At 36.5% G+C, this 5,459-nt stretch overlaps 1 long non-coding RNA gene across 1 annotated transcript; it reads left to right on the top strand.

Moving 5' to 3' along the window:
* The first annotated feature begins 242 nt into the window (after positions 1–242).
* On the top strand, positions 243–2,919 carry LOC125228889. The gene is made up of 4 exons (XR_007177341.1): positions 243–775; positions 1,224–1,353; positions 1,800–1,937; positions 2,388–2,919. It is a non-coding gene; the product is annotated as an uncharacterized LOC125228889 (long non-coding RNA).
* The last annotated feature ends 2,540 nt before the right edge of the window (positions 2,920–5,459 follow it).

Below are 5,459 nucleotides of genomic sequence, written 5' to 3'. Positions count from 1 at the left end.
CATATTTTACGTAACGTACTTCTTTAAATATACTTACTAATAAATGAGACTAATTACTAGGAAATCAAATCAAAATAGACAATTTCGTATTAAATACATATTAAATACCACACAAATAAATGAAATAAATACCTCGTTCTCAAAGTATTGCTTTTATAAAATTTTGTAAGGATTGTAGCGAAAACGAAAAAGTAGCGGTAAAACATTTAAGTTGGTAACCCTGACGCCCCTTGTGACGCCACGAACAGCGAGCTGCGAGTGCGCCACCAGTCCGCCATCTTTCTTACCTTTTTGATTGTTGACTTGTAAATTTTGTAATTAGTTTTTGCCGACGTCCACCGTGCCGTTTTTTAAGTAATTTTTGGTATTTTACAAATTGTGTTACTTTAGTGGACACGTGGAGACATGGACGCTGACTGTTGGAAGAATTCGTCAATTCAGACTGGCGCAAAGAGCTATCAGGGCGCGATGCCAGGAATTTCATTGCGAGACAGAATTCGAAATGAGGATATTCGCCAACGCAATAAAGTTACCGACATTGCAAAAAGGATTAACTCAAGTGGGAATGGACCGGCTATATTTTTCGCAGAGATGACGATCAATGGGGTCGCCTAGTATTGCTGTGGAGACCTAGCCTGGGTGGCCGAGGTGGCGGGAAACCACGAGCAGATGGTCGGATGACATCAAAAAACGGCAGGGCCCACCTGGCACTGGCACAGAACCGCCACATATAGAACGGAGTGGAAACCCACGGAATGCAGACCAGGATCATATAGTAAGTATTTTGTTTCTTAAGTTTTGTATGGATTCTTTGAATGAAATGAGTTCTATCGAGTTAACTGCACTTTGCATTAGGCGTCCATGTGTTTTATTCTTAGCGCCAGGCAGGCAAGCATGGGATGGCCTAATGTTTTATCGTTTATCGCACGACCATGCTTGCCTGCCAGTTCTGGTTATTTATTGATTTAGGTCGAGTTTGTTTGTTTGGTTTAGTTTTTAGTTATTTAAGAAATAAAATGCCCTAGGTATGCTGATCTAGGCGCAACCGTAGGAGTGAAGAATCTAACGTTATCCTGTTAATTAGATTATATGAGATAGATTAGATATAGAATAAATTTTATGGTATGAGGAGAAAACCATTCAAATCTAATTGAAACTAACTACTTCTACTTGTGTAAATATATTAATGATGCTGATTTATTCAACTAATTTTATGTTTTCAGCTTTAGGTATGAGTTTGTTACTTTTGCTCATAATAACATGGAGTATGTCACAGCTGCTCCACGGGCTGCATTGAAGGGCAACAGGAGCGAAAATGGAAAGGAGCTCCCCCTTTCAATTAGAGAATCTTAGGTAATATACTATTGTTCTTTATTTGCATACCATATAATTTTTACAATATGTACATATTTGGACCCTGAAAAGGGTATAGCAAAAATCTCTTACTAGTTTGTGTTATTAACTAGATTTATAGTATAAAAATTGAGGTTCCACTCTCAACTGTTTCCTCCTCTAAAACTTAATCAATCAGGATGAAATTTGAGGATTTGAATGATAATGAAATAATCTGTGTCGTACCGTTTGGTTTTTTTTGGCTAATTGTTGACCCATTTTGACTATCCTACGACAGTCCGACACATATATAAACGATAATAAATATAATAATCTGTGTTGAAAAAACCAGGGAGGAAATAGTCGACAGCTTTTGTATGGAGAATTGACCCCTGCTGTAGTAAATCGCCCGTTTCTGCTGAAGTAATTATGGATTGAATAACACTGACTCTCTTTTCTCTTTTTAGGATATGCTAAGGCAAACAGAAGGAGGCAAGGAACGGGACTGCATCAATTGCTGTTTGGAACCAATCTTGTGGGATGACTTCTGGACAGGGAAAAAACAATTTCATCATCTACCCTAATACTGACGAATGTTCTAAAACGTAAGTACTTATGAACCCTTCATAAAGGGCAATGTCCATCTTTTATTACAAGCTTTTATTCAACTTGCCTTGTTAGTGTGTTAGTTTGGGTCAAAACGTAGAAGCTAAATTTGACCCACTTCCCGGTTTCCGATTGAGCTGAAATTTTGCATGCATATGTAAATCATGTGACAATGCAATATTATGGTATCATGGAGCTGATCTGATGATGGAGCAGAAAGGTGGTCATAGGAACTTTGTTATGAAACGTCGTATCCCCATTGAGTAAAAGGGGTTTTTAGAAACATCTCGGAGAGCAGTAGACAACTGTTGAAAGAAAGGTACAGTCGGCAATAAAAAAGCTTGTGCCAAAAAAGACGTTTTTGCAAAAGACTTATTCATATGCGTTTAGTCCAAATTGATTTAAAATAATATATCTAAAGGTTTCCTAACATTTTATAAATTTTACAGGTGCTGTAAGGCAGACATTTCCAAATGTAACGGAGGAAAGTTTCGAGACATGTAATGGTTTCAACACGCTGCTGAGACCCAACTCAAGAGACGTCAGTTTGTACTGTTTTGTCCATTCTCTATTGGGCATGCTTGTATGGAGAGGTATATATATTGGAGTACAGACATGGTGTTTGGTATGAGTATTATATACATCCTCTTGAGTCAAAGAGGACCGGTAGCCACTTTGAACTCCGTGTCCGAAAGGGTCAAAGTATGGAGCTCCCGGTACTCAGAAAAAAATTCTGGCCTATTAGTTTTGAACTTTCGAGTCAAGTTTGGTGTCATTTTTATGTAAACTGTTCGCTTCATTTTTAAATTGAAGAAGATTAAAAATCACAGTAATATTATTAAGGCAAAAGTTTGTGAGCATACTGTGTTTGTTACTTCCTCACGCCACGCCCAAGTGCCTTAACAAATATTATTTATAAAATTAAGTATGGAGGAAGTAAGATATACCCTAAGTTAACACGTCGCTTCTTCTTGATCGTGGGTAACACTAGGGGCGCAGTATAATGATTATTAAAAATCTTTATGCTGTCCCCTATGCTGCGATGGCGATCGTTGCAGTACTTTCAATATTTTTTTTACATCAAATATTAGAATCATCAAAGATTACTAATAAAATAGGCTTTTTAAAAATATTTTTTAAAAATCATGATTAGTATAAAAATATGGAAATATGAGGATTTGTTTGCATTTCGTGGCTACTAAAAATTCATTATATTAAATATTGTGCTATATTTTGCTATGGAACCCTAAAAAAGTAGTTACATAAAACTGACACTAAAATTGACTCAAAAGCTCAAACTAATTGGCCAGAATTTTTTCTGAGCAGCAGGAGCTCCATACTTTGACCCCCTCTCCCCCTTCGGACACGGAGTTCAAAGTGGCTACCGGTCTTGTTTGACTCGGGAGGACGTGTATAATACCCATACCAAACGCCAATGCCCTACTCAAAAATTCACCTTTTCCCAATAGAGAACGGACTGTGTTAGACAGACGACAGTCATGTTGTTACACGGTAAATTTTACTAGAAGACCAAATTTATAAGTTCCTTAGTTATTCTATTTTTAACTAAATAAGTTCTTGTACTATAAGCAATCGGAATAGGCAGAGTAGATATATTTATTTTTAAACGAAATGACTTCCTTGCGATAGTATTTTTTCAGTACAGATGGTGTTTTTTTTTACGCACTAGTGCGAGAAGTGGTTCATTATACGCCAGGTCTAAACTTCGGAGGCTCATCTGTACTGAAAAACGTCGTACGATACACGTGCGAAAAGGAAATTCGTAACTCGTGTCGATTTAAAACACTCCCTTCGGTCGTGTTTTAATTTATCGCTACTCGTTTCGAACTTCCTTTTTACGCACTTGTATCGTAATGTACTATTTTGCCATATTGGAATCTTTCGCTTGCTCGAGTATCAATATTGGCACGTGCAGTTAAACAATAACTTTGCCCCCTTGTAAAACAATTAACTATTTTTTCAGTACAGATGGTGGTTTTTTTACGCACTAGTGCGAGAAGTGGTTCATTATATGCCAGGTCGAAACTTCGGACTCCGAAGTCTCGTTCGGAGGCTCATCTGTACTGAAAAACGTCGTAAGATACTATTTTAACAGCCTATATTGTGTCCCACAGCTGAGCAAAGGCCTCCCCTAGCACACTCAACGAAGCCTACCTCATCGGAATTAATTCGTGTATAAGCGAATTTTGGTATAATTGTAGGGAATGGTGTCTTAATCCACATTCGCAAAGTACTCGGGGGTTTGGGTGGAGATAACGGGTAGAGGGGGAGTGGAAAAAGTCCCTTTTTTTTAGTTTTTCGTGAATACTTCTTAAACTGTGCCACGTAGCAAAAAATGTTTCAAGACACAAGTAATCTTCAGAAAATTCTCTACAAAGAAAAATATGTTCACTTTTTATCTGGGATCATGAAATATGGATAGGAAAAGATGGACAGGGAAGATTTTTTTTTATAATGCAAGTGTGATGAAAAACATTGTGCGTTACTCGGGAAGTATGAATATTACTAATTCGACTCTTTAAATCGCTCCAGCAAGCCAACTTACTCTCGTTAGTACAATGTACTATTATTGTCCGTCTTTTCCCCTCCATACTACCATTACCACCCCGACCCAAGAGTACTTTGAGTACGTGAATTAAGACACCATTCTCTACAACTATGCCAAAATTCGCTTATACACGAATTATTTCCCCCGACAGGCAGTTAAAAGTTGGGCGTGCTACCCTGTTTTCCGCCACTCGTCACGGTTTTTAAATTTCTTTAATTAACTATTTATCTGTTAAAAAGTTAGTGGACATTAGTTTAACGTTTTTTTTTAATATTTTATTTTCGAGTTAGGTCAGTTTGCAGTGTATTTTGACCTATTTAGAACTATATTAATAGGCTAGTTTCCTACTAGTCAAATCAGCTTCTTTTTATGAACTGTCAAAACGATTTGCTAATATGGAATTACTATGAAATACTGAGGAGTGACGTCACGGTCAATTCATTTACTTTATATCTTTCTCTTTGACTTATTAAATAAAAATTGTGTTTAAAAATAACTACTGTCCATATTTTTCTTCTAATTATGTGGTGCTTTATTTCGTGCACTGCATAAAATATTTTATTTTAACTATAGGAAACTAGCCTATTACGGTAGGTTCCCGGGACGTTAGTTACGCAAAAAAAATGTCGTAAGGAAATCTACTTTTTATATGTTCTACCAAGTGTAGGTAAATGTACTCTGCCTATTCCGATCACTGACTATAAAGCTTATTAAAACTCCATCGAGACTAGACTTCAATTTAAAGTGTACCCAGGTATTGGCTGTTGTATTTATTTATATCTGAATGTTTTTCATGTTATGTAATGTAAATGTTTATCATGTATTTCAGTCTGAAAGTTTAAACATATTATTATGTATATTTCATGTGCTGTGGCTAGTGACGTGTATAAGAGCCCTTGTGGCCTACTTGCTGAATAAATGTTTGTATTTTGTATTTATGATTTAAAAAACA

The sequence above is a fragment of the Leguminivora glycinivorella genome, chromosome 8 (assembly GCF_023078275.1).
Source record: "Leguminivora glycinivorella isolate SPB_JAAS2020 chromosome 8, LegGlyc_1.1, whole genome shotgun sequence".
NCBI lineage: Eukaryota > Metazoa > Arthropoda > Insecta > Lepidoptera > Tortricidae > Leguminivora > Leguminivora glycinivorella.
Note: the sequence above shows the minus strand (reverse complement) of the source record. Positions and strands in the feature narration are given on the sequence as shown.